At 45.0% G+C, this 16,692-nt stretch overlaps 1 pseudogene; it reads right to left on the bottom strand.

The window, feature by feature from the left end:
- Positions 1-10,785: 10,785 nt before the first annotated feature.
- Positions 10,786-16,278, bottom strand: LOC144126126 (uncharacterized; annotated as a pseudogene).
- Between the last annotated feature and the right edge of the window lie 414 nt (positions 16,279-16,692).

The raw sequence follows: 16,692 nt of genomic DNA, 5'->3' as shown, positions 1-16,692 counted from the left end.
TTTTGTTCCAGTTGTGGAGAGGTTTTCTTTTCATATTTGTTCTGTCAAACATTTAAATTTTGGGCAATATGTTGTTGCCTTTATCTTGTGTTCTCTTTGTTGTTGAGGTTTAGTATTTTTGGCACAAGCACTCCACTCTATTACTTTTCAGTATAATTGAAAATTTGTAGGGCACGTCATGAAGAATAATACTTCTACTTGAATAATCTGCATGTGTTTATGTTCTCATTGTTGATATAAAAACTTAGTTGAGACAGCTTGTATTTTAGCTGTGGCTAGAATTTTTAGGAGAGCCTCAGTAACATAATCACATGACCAACACAAACTTGGTATTATTGTTTGTGCAATGAAAAACAGTTTTAAAATAGTTATTAACAGCTGTCAGTGTAGGACTGGCCTAAAATGTTTTGTGCTCTATGTAGCTCTTCTCTGAGGCAGGATTAATTCATCTGCACCTGCAGCCTGATACCGCCAAGATACCAATTCTTGGGTGAACTTATGATTTTTTTTCACTGAGAAAACTTGCATCATCTTGAAGCATGGAACTTGAGCTGATTCTTAACAGCTCTAGTGTAGCGAATTTCATTATCCTCATTGCTTAGTTTACATTCACCTCAGGACAATGGCCTTTTCCAGTTTAATTATCTGTGTCTTGCACCAGCTACATGCCACACTATCAGAAATCACCTAATCTTATCTAGTGAGCTTATAATAAGCTATCTCCTGCTATATTTTCCTTAGGGTGAAATTCATTTTGTTGCGATACAATGCACAAGCTGTTTCCTGGCGTGGTGCTCAGCTTATCTGAAATGAAATGCTTGGGAAATGGGTCTCTGATTTCACCTTGAGTAGACGAAATTAACTTGTGCTAAGGCACTCTTTGGCCACAGATGCCCTTGTGCCATTAAAATCCATCAAATTCATTATGTTGCCCTAAGATACCATTGGTGATTCATTCTCTGCATTGTATGCCCTGGCCAGATCCATTTTCTTCTTTTAATTTCTGCCAGAATATTAACAACTTCCTTGTTCATCCCTGTTATGGTTTCACTCGGTCAGTTGTTCTATTAATAATTATAATCACTTTATTGAAAACATATTTTGGGCTAAATGGCATCAAGTTTGCCACTCTGCATAATGATATATATGTTTGGTCTTGTATGTCTTTACTTGTGTGGTAATTTTTATTTTGTGCTCACTGTCTAAACAACCTTATTTGCCTATGATATCCTAAGCCCTTCTATACCTATTTTCCTTCCCCCTGGCTCTTTTTCTTTTCAGTCATTCCTCCTCTTTCCTTTACACCGGCCATTGGTCACAAGGCTGCTGTGGGAACGACAGTCAGCACTGGGCCCTTTTTTTCCATGGAACCTGCACTGCTACTATTAGCACATAGTACATTATCAGTATTTTTGTGATACTGCATTTATTGTTATTTATGAAGTAGTTGGCTAAGGCAATGGTAGCAGTGTTGGATATTGCAATATATTAAGCATATATCTCACTTGCAATATATCAGTGTGTTCACTATTACACTACCCTCTATTTCTTTCAGTTCAGTTATTTGGCTATAGATATATTGTGCTGCTTTCCTAGTTTAGTCCACTCAAACTAAAACTTTGCTCTTTGTGTCACAGGTAGAATCTACAATGATTGCTGCTCTGTGTCTTGTAAGCAGGAGGCAGTGTTCAATGGAGCCATGAACTTTCCTTGGAATTGAAAAGCCTTTGCCATATTATGCGCTGAACCACGAGTGTGAAGAGGAAAATGTCATGCCTTGGATTTCTGCAGAGGTGAGCCATTGCGGTGAATCCACCAGCGCGAAAGACAGGGATGCGAAAGGAGACAAGACAGGTGCTGACTCGCGACTATAGTTTATTGGCGTGAACAGGGAATATATAAAAAGCCAAGCAATACCATAAACCATGTAGTTACAGATAAGCATACAGGACAACATGAGTCAAAAATCGCCCTCAACATTTCCCTGATCGAGGTAGTCCAACTCATTGTGTGTTAACACGATAGTCAAAACACACATTCTTCACAAAGTCATAAGATGTGTCTAGCCTCGATAATCTCCCATTTAATCTTTGAATTTACTGCCAAAATGCGTGTTGCCAAAAGGAAAGGGTAGCAGACTTCACATCCCGTGCAGTGTACAGCAGAGTTACCCCAACCACCTAGCCAAGCCCCTACCCTCTTGTGTTTCTGTAGTCTTACATTCATACACCTTCCAGTTGCACCTACGTAAACCAGACTACAAGATAATAATATTTGATACCACATTCATTTTACAAGGTACATATACATTTCACTCTACACGTGTACTTTTCTCGAGCCACATTCACAGAATTATTCTTAAAATTTTACATGCTTTAGACAATGTATTAGGGGCCGAGAAAGCCACTTTTACATCATACCTTCTGGCCACATTTTTCAAATTTTGCGACAATTTATGTAGATACGGTATCACAACTGGTCTTTTGGCATCTCGCTGGCTGGCCCCAGCCAGATTGTGCCGGTCGCCGCAAAACTGTCTCAGCTTCTTTAACAATTTATCATATGCTCTTGCAGTAACAAGGTTTGGAAATCCTGCGTTCGTTAACCTTAAAATCTGCTCTTGGAAACTAGTCGTCATGCTGTGAAAGCATAATTTCATCAATTCTGAGCCCGCGCTAGAAAGTGCAATGCTATCTTTCACTAGCTTGGAATGGTCGACATGTAGCCAGGTAGCAGCTTAACACTCGCCAGCACACATGAAGTGTGCTGAACATCAAGGTAAGGTCCAGAAACCACAGCTCTTTTTCTTGGGACATTTGCTCCAAGGTAAACCTGAGATAAAGGCCTTGCTCCTTAAACAACTTGAGAAGATGTACAGGTCCCGAACTATCACAACCTTTATAAAAGACCAGAAAATCATCGACATAGCAAAAGATTTTTCCCCCAGCCCATGCACATTCTAGACAATTATTCTATCCACCCTACTCAAGAAAATATTGCTTAGCACAAGGTCAACCTTTGAACCACTACATATTCGAGACTTTAGAACACATACCGCACTGCACTGCTCTACAAACATGCTCTTCAAATAAATGCTATTCAATAACATGCTCTTCAGATAAATTTCAGAAAAGGATTCATGCAAAATTATCTCTGGTTATTTCCAAAAGCATCTGTCTACTTCGCATCTTGAAGATCCATTTCTTGTACTCAATTCGCAGTGTGGTTGAGTATCTTAAGAATGACAATCCAGCGGATTGTCTTGTGATTAGTGTCGATGTAGAACTATTTTATTCTATTCCGTATGAAGATCTTGTGAAAAGCTTATGAATGTGTATATCGGAGCACAACGATGAGCTCGTGTTTAGGAATGGGTGTGTAACATAAGTCTTTTTTGGCACTTCCTCCTTTTATTTGAAGTGAAGAGCATGTTTGTGGAATATGGCAGTGCGGCATATGTTCAAAAGTCTGCTAAATGTATCGATTCGAAGGTTGCCCCTGTGCTAAGCAATATTCTCTTAAGCAGGGTGGAAGGAATGATTGCCAAGAAATTGCATGGGCTGGGGGGAATCTTTCGCTACGTCTATGATTTTCTGGTCTTTTACAAAGGTTGTGATAGTGTGGGACCTGTACATATTGTGAACTTGTTTAAGGAGCAAGGCCTTTGTCTTAAGTTTACCTTGGAGAAAATGTCCCAACAAAAAGAGCTGCGGTTTCTGAACCTTACCTTGATGTCCTGCACACGCCATGTGTGCTAGCGATATTCACCCAGGAGTGTTAAGCAGCTACTTGACTGTTGGTCGAACGATTCTAAGCTAGTGAAAGATAGCATTGCGTTGTCAAGTCTAGGCTCGGTATTGGTGAAGCCATGCTTTTACAGCGTGACAACTGGTTTCCAAGAGAAGATTTTAAGGCTAATGAAAGCATGATTTCCCAACCATGCTATTGCAGAAGCGTGCGATAAATTGGTAAAGCTGAGCATATAAGATTGGGCAAGTTGGTCTAACATGCTAAAGGTAAGAATGGCGCAGCATCAAGTAACGAGGACAACAGGAGAGCACACCCACGCACAAGTGCCATCCTTGGAGCGGATGCAAAATCTAAGAGCGTGTACTTGACATTCAGCGTTGGCAGCCAAGGATCGGGCTCGTTCAACCTTTAGCGTTCAAATCCGTGTTTCCTCGTTTCCTTGACTGTCAACGCTGAATGTCAAGCACGCGCTCTTGGATTTTGTATCTGCTCCAGGGTTGGCACTTGTGTGTGGGTGTGCTGTCCTGCTTTCCTCGTTACTTGATGCTGTGCCATTCTTCCCTTTAGCATGTTAAAAGCTGAAACCCCTTCGCAGGGACTGGCATGATCAGGCTGGGGCCAGCCAGTGAGATGCCAAAAGACTGACTGTGTTGTTGCAGATTGTTGCAAAATTTGAAAACTGTGGCCAGAAGGTATGACGTAAAAATGGTGTGTTCGGCCCCTAATAAGTTGTCTACAATCTGTAAAATTGTTAATAATTTTGTGAGTTTCGTTAGGGAAAAGCACATGTGTCGAGTGAAACGTGGCAACATATATGTGCCTTGCAACCATTGCATGCATTGCATACCATTATCATGTGGTTGGGTTTATGTTGGTGAAACTGGAATGTGTATCAATGTAAGACTACAGGAGCATGAGAGGTATTTGGATATTGGTAGGGGTTGTAACTTATCTGCATATTACAAGGGATGTGAAGGCTGCTAGCCATTCCTTTCGGCAACACGCATTTTGGCACTACGTTCACAGCAGATTAACCAGAAAATTATCGAGGCTAGACACATCTTATGACTCGGTGACGAATGTGTGAGTGTGCTGCCCATAGCGTTAACATGCAGCGGGTTGGACTGTCTAGATGAGAGGAATGTTAAGGGCAATCTTTTACTTATGTTGTGATGTAGCTTATGTGTAATTGTGTAGTTTGTGGCATGTGGCTTTTCTGTATATACTCTGTTCACTTCAATAAACTTCAGTTGCGAGTCAGTGCCTGTTTTGTTTCTTTTCTCGTCCCTGTCTCGTGCTGATAGATTCAAGTACTTGTAGAGTAGATTCACTGAATTGTGTACTTGCAGAGGCTTGTGAGAAAACGAGAGGAATTTTCTTTCCTTTATGCGGAATGGAAGGTTGAAATTTTTCTACTTAAATGTTTGCAGCATTAAATTCTATTCGGAAAGGTAAAACCGACTTTATTGTACATTTTGTGTGCAATGGTGCCGGTGGCTGCATGCAACTGAAAACATTCGTCCAGGTTATCTAGCTAGCGTCCTTCTTCCTTGTGCCACATTTTCTGAGATAATATTTTGTCAGATTTATTTCAATCAGGATTTCTAAGAACATATTGGTGATCACATATGACATAATTCAAAGCGTGATCATTGGTATTTTTTAGTCTGGGGCAGTACAATGAGAAGTACATAGTATATAGTAAAATTAAATATGACCAGTCTAACATAAACAAAACTACTTTTTTTTAAAGGAACATTTTGCTACTGAAGTGCTGGAGTGACATGGCATTATGAAGACGTGGACAGTGTGCTGTATTCATGATGGCACGAGAACTTGCGTACAGTGCTTCAGGTAACTGGTGAGTACCTTGGTGCTGTGCTTCTGCTAATGTAGCCAAATTATGTTTTTAATCTAAGAGCGTATCTGAAAACTTAAGCAAAAATTGAGTAGTATTTAGATATTCTTGCACCAGATACCACTGTGAGAATTAGTTATTAATGATGTGTCTCACATGTACCCTTGTCTGCTGAATATAGTAAGCATGGCTTTCGAGCTGAGTGCCTCCGACGTATGAAAAAAAAAATGGCCACTGGGCTGCTCCACAATGCGTGGAGCAGCCCAGTGTAGCACATTCAGGCTTCATGGAGTGGAGAATGAAGGCAGTAAATAATTTAAGAGTAGAAAACACAGCACAAACCACAGGACCAGGAAACTGACAGGACACACCGATCCTGATGACACTCTTTGCATGAAGGGTGTTATAAAGTTGCCTGTCATGTAGAGCAAGATGGAGGTCGCACAGGACGGGTGTTAAATATGAGTTGATGCAGACACCTGTCATTACGTAGTACTCACTGTAGAACTCGAGCAAGAAGCAAAGGTAACAGCTGAGCATGGCCACTCTTGTGCTTTCCTCCGCAAGCAATCTAGAATTGCACTTAGAAATCTTTTATGCTTTCTCTTGACATATACATCATTGCTGCATGTGGCGAGGAAAAGTACATACCCTTGATGTCAAGTGACAGTGAACTCACAGGGCTGGTAACAGCTCACTGAGGTGTTGTGGTATATCTACAGGGCCCCTCATGAGAACAAAGAGCCCTTGAAGGAATTCTCTCAAAATTTGTTGCCACATGGACCTCTTCGTAATCAATGACTCTAAAAGGCAAGCCTTCCTTTAGTGTCACAAAAAAAGGCCTAGGACATGGGTCTTTTTGCTTCTCCATTAGTGCCAAAATGTTTGCTAGCGAGATCTTTCGCAGATATATAATTATTTCACAAAATGTCAAGAAGGAGACTGAAGCTGCACCAAGCAGTACCAGTAAAAAACTTATCACAGCTGTTCAAAAAGCAGAAAGACTCATGCCTTCATCCATATTTTGCATCAGACACATGAGGACACTTCGTCTTTCTGGGTCATCATTTTGAAAAGGTTCACATGGCAACGGCCTTTGGTTAAATTTCTGCCAAGAGCCCTTTTTTTGAAACTTGAGCATCCGTTCCTTGTGAGGCGCACTGCAGAGATATTGGAATGCCATAATAAAAAGCGTCATAATCTGCCGCAACGGGCATGCCCGGGGACTTTCACTTCGTCTTGTCTTGCCTATAACAAATTGGATGGACGATAAATTCGGCAAGCGTCTCCCACCTTTTTCAGATGTTACCAATGTTCCTTGCTCGCTAAGTTGTGCATTTAGTACTATGTACAGAAAGGCACCTGCATTGAATTGCATCTGGCCCCCATCCTGAGCTACTTTGTATTTGCACAAAATGATAAGCAACTGTAAAGACTTTCATGCACACAGTGCCGCCCGGGAAAGCGCATTTTGTCTGCTTCTTTCTGGACCTGTGGTTTTTACTGTTTACTGTTATGAGAAATGAATTTTGGGCACTAAATTATAACGGGTTGGTTCTTGGTGAATGGCTTTTGAAAGCTTCTACGAAAGCCGATTGTTCAATAGCGGATGGTTGAAATGTATTTGTGAAATTTATATTTGGTGTTGTGTGACCACTAAATGAGGATTTTTTTATGCTTTTCAGATGGATCCGACAGCAATGTGCAGATGTACAATGTGTGTAGTTTGCCATGAAAATAAAACGTATGTACTTGTACTCACCCAAACACTTACCACTCTTTCACTCTAAGCTGCATTCTTTGTACGTATGCACTACATAATATGCATAAAGGAAAGCCTTGTACATAATACTTATTTCTTCGGCACCTGGACGGCTATATCTGCAGTGAACATTGCGGGCAGAAGCTATACGAAGACGCATGTTCATGTACTACAGAAAGTACATAATTACAATACAGATAATTTCCGCTCTAGATGAAATGACTTCCGAGTAAACGGAGGACGTATGCATACACATTGCGGAAACTTCAATAAGAACAAAACATAAGCATTCGTTGTGAAAAAACGATTTCGGTCTCGTGCATAGCATGGCGTAACTTTTCGTTACCAAGAATGTGACAGTCGTCATACGGAGTCTTTGTTTCTGACATTTAGTCCGTACCTCATGTTGCGGAAAACCCTCCGGCAACGCATTACCAGCGGGTTTCTCTGTACTGCGGAGCATTTTTTTTACAATGAAGGGAGCAGAGTAGGCCTAGGCGAAGAATGCCGCCGCTCCCCAGAGGCGACTTCAAAATCATTATTCGAGCTAAGAAAGGACTCATGGTCAAATCACTCACCACCCACCAAGTAGCGCGCGTCATTGTCATGGCGTGCAACCAACAATGCAAGGACGAGGACCAATTTGTTAATCTTCGCACCGGATCCAACATTATTATCGTTAGCACACCGCACGAGCAAACGGCTCAGCTAGTGCGGCACATTACCAGTCTCAAGTTCGCCAGGCAGGTTTACGGTGTAAACGCTTACGTGGCAGCTCCGGAAGACGTCGTCGGCGGCGTAATCCACGGTGTAGACCCAGGTACGTCGTCTCCCGAAGAGCTCAAAGCACACCTACGAGTCAGAACTGAAGGAGTGACCATACTCCAGGCAAGGATGCTCGGAAAATACAAGACGGCAGGGATCACGTTCGACGCCCCCATCTTGCCGAAATTCGCCGTAGACTACGGAGGTGAAGTGCCATGCTACCAGTACCGCCCCACGAGGCAAGTGTGCTACGTCTGCTTCCAGCAAGGACACCGCTCCGACGTGTGCCCCACACCCAACGCTACTGCGTGAGGACTATGCGGAGGGAAAAACCCACGCGACGAACACGTGTGCGAGCCGAATTGCGTAATATGCGGTGAGGCACACCGCACCGGATCTGGAAATGGTAGTAACAGAAACCACATAAGCAACACAGGTAATCGCGTCATGGAACCGAAAGACGCGAATAGGGATGCGTTCAGACGTGAGATAGAATTCGCTGGAATCAGACAAAACGAGCTCGGAAGCAAAGTTGAGGAACTCTCAAAAACATTTCAGGAACAACAGTGGGAACTCGAAGCAACTAGAACCCTTCCAAAAAGACAACCACAGGCATCCAACGAGGGAGACCTTGAAACACGAATGCAACAGGTGATGCAGAAAATGATGCAGAGTATGATGCAGCAAATCCAATCGCAAATGAAACAGATGCAAGCACAGTTCCAAGGGCAGATCTCAGAGATAAAAAGCGTTGTTCGAGAACAAAGACATGCCAAAAAAATGGGGAAAGAGCGCACAACCGTCCTGCGCTAACGGATTTCGCCAGAGAACAAGGCAACAGTAGCAACGCGTAAACATGATCAACCCGCGTCAGCAAGAACAGGAATACTGAGATATTTGCCACTGGAACGGCAGAGGCTACCACAAAAAGCAGGGCCCCATAAAACAATATACCGGGTGTCCCACCTAAATTAAGCCAAAGGTTAAAAAATTAATTATTAGACACAGCCGAGAAACCAGCTGCATGTTGGTGACAGGTATCTTGTGCACCACAGGCAATTTTTGTTTCGATATTAATTATTGGTCTAATTAAGTATATATATATATATATATATATATATATATATATATATATATATATATATATATATAAGACAGCGCTCCGACTACCGCACAACACGTCTACAGAAACACTCATGTACCTGGCATTGCAAAACACCATCGAGGAGCTGCGGGAGGCGCAGCTTGAGTCGCAGAGCCTCAGGCTTCTGCAGACAAATACCGCAAGAGCGCTCTTACAGAGAATCGGATGCCGCGGGCAGATGCAAGAAATGACGAGGACGGAAAGGATCCCCGACGAGCTTCGCAAGTCCCTCGAGGTAGTGCCAATACGAAGAAACATGGACTCCAATCTCCACCGAGAGACAAGAGAAGCGAGGGCCGAATTGATCAATAATGTATACGCTGCTCATGACACGACCGTGTATGCAGACGCTTCCTCGAGAGGAGGGTACACCAAAATTGCACTGGCCGCGGTGGTCGGTTTGTCTCTGCGCGAAATAACCAGCGCGTCTATGCGAGACTGCACGTTAGCAGAGGCCGAGGAAGTAGCCGTTGCTCTAGGGGTGGCGGATGGCTATAGATACGAGCGGTCGCTAACAATACTCACGGACTCTCAAGCAGCCTGCCGAAATTACATGAATGGCAGGATAGATCGTCACGCGCTCCGTATGCTCCTCGCAGTGAGCGACAGCATTAAAAAAAACACGACGAAGTACACAAGACCACACACAAAATTGTGTGGGTACCGGGACACACGAGGGTGGCAGAGAACCAAGAGGCTGACAGGATAGCTCGAGGATACAATACTTTCCGAGCATTTGAAGAGAACGCGGAACTCGTGCCAGCACCCCAGGGATGCTCCCCCATACTACAAAACTACAGATGCAGAAGAATCCGATATCCTCCGCCACACAAATCTATCAACAGAGAGGAAGCTGTCAATTGGAGACAATTACAGACAGGTTCTTGCCTAAACCTACACACGCTAAACAAAACACACCTTATGATATACGCGGACAAATGTCCCTGGTGCGACGAAAAACCCACACTGTATCACATCACATGGGCCTGTCAAAACATTGACGTGGTCCCCAAAATACAAAACCGGATAGTGGAGCAATGGGAGACACTGCTGTCCAGCCAGCGCTGGATAAAAGGGGGGGGGGGGGGCTAAGGGGACTAAGGGGCTGCAGCCCAGGGCCTCACCTGAGACAGTAGAAGAGGGCCCATTTATTCTAACCTGCCTAGTATATGAAACCATTGGCAACGCAACTTCGAGCGACATGCATGAAGCGGGAAGACCAGAACGAGTAGACGGGGCCCCCCGCCTAATGTAACAGCATGCGTTTATCCTGATCATTTGGGGAGAGCTTGTCGAGCTGCAAAAACAGGAATCGCCCGCCACCCCGGCGGGGCCCTCTTTCACACGAAGCGAGGTGCGTTTGCTTGGGAGAGTTTTCGTGGTGGTGGTTGTTGCTATGAAGGGGGAGGGGGATACTGGTCCCGACGTATGTTGGCCCTTTGTGCATCACTCTTGGGGACCAGGGGAGGGGGGAGGGGATGTAGGGGGGGCTTTCGTGGTTTCCTGTCAGTCCGTCTGTCCAGTGCTATCTGGAGAGGAAGGGCAAGGGGAAACACCTAAAACATGTAATGTGGGATGAGGACCTAAATATCCCTTTCCCCTCGTCACCAGCACGCCACCCTCCACCTCTCAAATAGTTCCGCCACTGTACATCTCATAAAAAGGATGTGCTGCAGTACCCAACTGTGGAGTTCGTTGACCATTCCGCGAACTCGTTGGTCTTGTGTTCGCAAGGAAGGCCGCTCCAGCAGGGTCGGAAGTCCCAAACAAAAGGGCCCGTCCCGTCCCTGCCTCCCCTTTGTGCAGCGGACGTCCTCGTTTACGCCGCGCCGTCACGGGGATGACCAGCCGGGAAAAACGCGAACCAAGTACAGCTGACGACATGTGGTTGTAAGGGGTGGACGAGGTATCGGGGGCGCACGAGATACGGCTGAGTATTAGCCAAGTGACCGGAAACCTACTATTCCTGTAACGACTGTCTACTTCCCTTAACGACTGTGTTCTCTTTGTTGCTGTCAACAACCTGAGTCATCGCCTCGTCGGCACATGTTTCTAGCGTCTGTGCTGCCGTGGGTGGCGTGGGGAACGGAAGTCGCATTTGTGTTGTTTGTCTATTTGATTGCAACCTCTCCTTTTCCAAATGTTTAATCAGTACTTTTTCCCCAATCTCTGATCAGTGGGCGGACCTTGTTTTCCTTTCCCTAACCACTGATTGGCGAGATGGGTCGTTTGTTATCTTATTGGTTGCTGTCCCCGCTAAGGGCGGAAACAGAGGGTTTAAAACCAAGCGCTCTGGGTTGAGCGGGGGCTGAATTTGTTTGATCCACGATTTAGTCACGTAAATAGTTTTCTCCTTGCTTTGTTTCTTCTCGTTTTTTTACCTATGTTGTAAATAAATAGTTAACCTTCTTTCCTTGAGTAATGTGAATGTTTGCGAGTAGAACCACCGGGTCATCAAGAAACCCCGATTTCATCTTCAAGTAGTTTCCTCTCATCGCCACCGGGAAGGGGAAACTCAACTCCAACAGTGCCTCCCATTTTACTTTTCTTTACCGTGATGGTAATTTGGGGCGGGAGGATGAGACCGATAGCAGATGATGATGAGTCTGATGGCAGAGTCTAGGCAGAAAAGGAAAGAAGGCGTCACACGTGCTTTTGTCCGCTTGCCGTGGGGCATGGAATGTTCACTGTTCGGGCTAAGGTTGTGGAAGAGTGAAGGGGGAAGCTGGACACAAAGGCCTGTCTCCAGGGCCCATTCCCGCCTAGTGGCTGTGCGCCCTCGCGCTCGCTCGACGGAAAAAGTTGGTCAGACTGGCCGCCGAACTTTACAGAAAGAAGTAGAAAAAATGGCCTGGCTTAGCTTATGGTTAAGCCTAGGATGCGAAGCATACGTCGCTTGGCAAGCCGTACTTCTCGTTCTTCTCCCGTTTCCGTGGCTCTTTGTAACTTGTGCTTTGCGGTCTGGCGAGCCGCCCTCCCCCTGGCCGACATCTCGCTGCTCAACTGACTCAACGAGTGCGTCGCCTTTTATACAATTGCGTGACGTCAGCATCTCCTAGCGGTAGGAGCGGGAGTTAGGCCGCCGGCGGAGGCTGCGCTATGGTGGCTGGAAGGGGGCAGTGTGACGGGCAGGAGCCGGCGGGGCGCCCAGAGGAGCGATGAAAGTTGTAGATGGCGCTACCTGCAGCTGGTGTGCAGCCATCGCGCCTGTTTCAGGGGGCGGCGCTGGGCAGCTTGGACGCTCTTCTAGCTAGCGTCGCGTTTTTTTAATAGTCGCTTAAGAACAAATGATGCGCGGCGCAAGTACTACAAGCTGTTTTCTGCTCAGATTCATTAATAAGAAGAGTGAAGCTTCTTTGGAGAGCAAAGAATAAAACGAGGCGTAATTTGCTTCATCGTAACGTGCAGCAGGAGCTTAGATGTGCGACTTAAAAAAAAGGATTATATTTTTCACTTGAACGCAAAGTAGAACCTTGACTTGCTGGACGCCTTGGTTTCCAAGAAAAGACATTGTGTTAACCCAAGCGAACACGGACAGCAAACACGAACGACTCGGAACGCTTTTCAGCTTTGTCATTCACACATCCGCCGTAATATAGTCAGTGGCCACAGAAAAAAAAATACGCACAAGGAAACAGGCAAATACTACGTTGTGGCCGCGTGCAATAAAACTCGGCGACATCACCAAATCTTCGTTCTGTTCTGTCCGCGTAAGCATTCGTCAGCACCAGAAGCTTTAGCTTTGTGAAAACAAAAAAAAATTAGGTGCTTATGTGGATGCAGAGGCAAACTTCAATATGCAGTAAATATTTTCCGTCACTGCTTTTGTTGTACAGGTCCACAAGGCCAGAGGAAACAGTTCAATGTCCACAAGAGAATAAATGATTTTTATTTAACAGTGCAGCAAACCATATAACCATATGCACACATCAGACCGAGTGGAGCAGTGTGCTCTGCTTCACTCTTCTTAACTTCAAATGTTTCTGGCGCTCCCTCTGAACAGCCTTGACCTTATTTAAGGATTTTGTAAAAAAATGCAGCCTAGTTAGCACCACAAACTGAATAATTCTGGCAGTAAGTTCTTTGCGATGAAGCTCGCATCCTACTTGGTGGAGCGTCAGACTGCTCAGAAATTGCATAAAATCATGCACACTGAAAGCATAAAGCTTCTCTGTTGAGAAAAACAATGTGAATGCACCCTCTAGCACTTTAATAAGCGTGGCCAACTCATCGCCAGGGTACCACAGGCCTCCCCTATCAAATTGTTGAGTGAACACACTGTCTGCATTACATTCAGCTGCTTCTCTGGTGACCGTGAGGCCAGAAGCAACGTTGGCAAGAAATTTTGCCACTAAACTTCCTGGCCACATATCCCGCCATGTAAAAGACAAGCCGGCTATCACTTGTCTCAACCACATAGCTGTTGTGGTTCGAACTGAGGCACTGCTGAATCACAGAGCCAGCATCATCAATGTTGCCAACCTCCAGCATGTCCTCAATTATGTCCTGCATGCTAAATGTATACTTATTTTCACCACTTGGTGAACTAAGGAGGGCATTAACAAGCTGGGCTGGACTGTTTCCTGACTTGGGCGGACGAGCAAGGTTATAGAAACTGAGGCAATTCACAGTTACGTGAAACTGTGCAGGGCTTGGATGATCATTTGTCCCCGAGTGCTGCCTGATAATACCGAACAAGTTTTTCAACTTGTCCTGACTTAGCCTTGACGTCAATACCTATTTGAAACCTAAAGACGCTAGGTAAGTCAAAAGTGACAGTGTGCTTCGAATTGTAACACGCAGTCCTTCAGCAGTGCTCTTGCTAAGAAAGCCACCTCCAACCCTCTTTGCCACATCTTCCCATTTATCTAAATAGTCCAGAAAAGCCGCCAGGTCGGCAACACCCTGAGAGGATGGTCGTAGTCCACTGCGTGGAAACCTTGACGTGAGAAGGGATATGAGGCCACTCATGCCCTTCACAAGCTTTTCTGTCGGCGTAATTGAATCATAAGAGTGCTTTAGGTGTGCTTTAAGTATAAAGAGGCCTTTTATCACTTCTTCGCTAAAGAGTGTGAAGGCTAAATTTACTTTCATTTTTTCGAACGAGTTGGGTCTGATGTGTGCACTGGTTATATGTGGCATTGCCTTCAGCGTTAAATGGCTTTTGTCCTTTTCCCATGCTAGTTCTATATGCTCTACACATGCTCGGCCATCTGGAGTTAAGAAACCAGGGGTTACAAATGCGTTTCTAACACATTTCACTAAATGCGGAAAATCTGAGCAGAAATGAAGGTCTCTTGTAGAGTCTACAGGATGTCGTTTCTTGAATGTGACATGGCTTGAGGATGCTGAAAGAGAAATGGAGGTATTTAGAGCCAACTCTTGTCGTACGTCCTCTAGATGTTTAGATCAAGATGTGTTCTCCAGATTACTGAACTCCAGCCTTGGAGTGCCATGCCAAATAAATCGAACACCAAGTGGTTTCTTACCACCAATTCCAAATGATCTCCACATGCTGCGGTTCCATGATGCTCCGTCACAAGTCAAAAAGTCAACAAACAGTCCAGCCCGTTCAGCCAGCACTATTGCTTGCAGCAAAAGCTTTGCAAGCATTTCGCCCTTGATGTTCCCTCTTGACGCAAAGACACCAAGTATTTGGGTCCAGTCACCTGCACAAAAATAAAAAAACCCACATAGGCAGCATGCATAACTTATTCTAGGAACACTGCTTGTATATTCAGTCAGCAGCACAGAATGTTTATTGAATCAACCATAATGGAAACCTTGTCTCTGCTTAGTGCTTATTTTGTGTGTGTAGCTGGGGCTAACACTCCTTACTACAACAAGGCTGCAGTAAATGAAGACTTAGAAACCACTTCTCTTTGTGCGCAACAAAACGGAGTGGCACACAAGGCCTATAAGCACATACAAGTCAAAATAAGCAGCATTACAAACCTTGAAATGGTTGGAAGAGCATCACCATTCCGTGACCTGCTGGAACAGTTCTTTCTTCTTGGGGTGTATGTCTTCCGAGGTCTACGAAACCTTGTACTGCACCTGAAATTATAAAATTTCATGACTACACAGTGCTGCATGACATATTTAATTACAATGCTACCATGCTAGAGATACCAACTGTCATGGGAGAGGTAGTTGCAGTGGCTGTGCTTACCTGCAATGTTGACACTGAAGTGCTCGCACAACTTCATTTCGTTGAACACTATGTCACCATGTCGTGCATTCGTGTCCATATGCTCAGTTTTCAGAGCGATGACCTCAAATACATTTTCACTAAAGCCAAAGCCACTTTTAAAGTTTTGAACATAGCGCTGTAGGCAGGTCGGGCTGGGTAGGATCAGGATCTTCTGTTTTCGAAGGTATTCATAAAGTTTAGGGCTTCTCATACGTAAGAGTACGCATTCAAGAATCCATTCTTTCTCATAATACATGCCAGACGTCGACTTTCTTGTTGCTGCTTTGAAGCAGGTCTTAATGGCCATTTGTTGTTTAAGAGGCAATGCTTTGATGCGGTCGCTGAGCACTTCATCCCCCATTTGCTCATTTGCCTGCCTCATAGCCTCTAGCAACCTTGCTGTGTTGCGCAGTTTCCTGCGCGGCATGCAAGCGACGGCGTGTATTTGCGTGCTCTTTTAGCCGACTTATTGCCGCACGCGGCCGTTTTATCCGTGACTGCTGGTTTTGAATCAGCTTCCTTAAATATTTACAGTGGATACAGGGTTTCGGCACTTCGCATGTGAGAAAGCATTTGGAGGAAAAGTGGGCGCCAGCAAACGATGCATACTTGCTTGATTTTTCGGGGGTAAGTCCGCAACCTGTGCACATCACAAGCAAGTGAGTAGCGTCGAGGACTGCTTGAGCTTCAACAGAGGATTTAACGATGCGCTCCGAGTGCTTTACACCTCTCACATAGACATAGCACAGAATTGATCCCAGCTGGTTGTTGTCTTCTTGAAACTTGATCGCTTTTGGCAGCCGCATGCGACATATCTCATCTCCGTCTCGCTCGCAAACGCCGAAGAACGCAACGTGCGGTTCGGCTGCGAATCTCAGTTTGCTCCAGGCAGCTGAAGGTTTTGGAAAATGCTCTCTACAGTTGCCTCGTTCTTGTCCTGTGCTGGTGACTGGCCCGGTGACAAGACGGCTATGTCGAGCGGATCCGATGACTGCGCCAACTGCGCGTCGTTGGCCGTGCCTATCCTTTTGCGTTTTGAACATTTTATGTCTTGGTTGCACAAATTCCTCTCCTTCCGTTTGACGGGTGCTTTCTTGGTGAAGTATTTGGGTGCATCCGGAAAGACAGTAGGGATAGCGTCGTCAGACAGCTGTGGCCGATCACGTGGAATATCGACTACGTCCCCATTTATCACATGCCGAAAGGCCCTTTCGATGTAC

The sequence above is a fragment of the Amblyomma americanum genome, chromosome 1, assembly GCF_052857255.1.
Source record: "Amblyomma americanum isolate KBUSLIRL-KWMA chromosome 1, ASM5285725v1, whole genome shotgun sequence".
Classification (NCBI taxonomy): Eukaryota; Metazoa; Arthropoda; class Arachnida; order Ixodida; family Ixodidae; genus Amblyomma; species Amblyomma americanum.
Note: the sequence above shows the minus strand (reverse complement) of the source record. Positions and strands in the feature narration are given on the sequence as shown.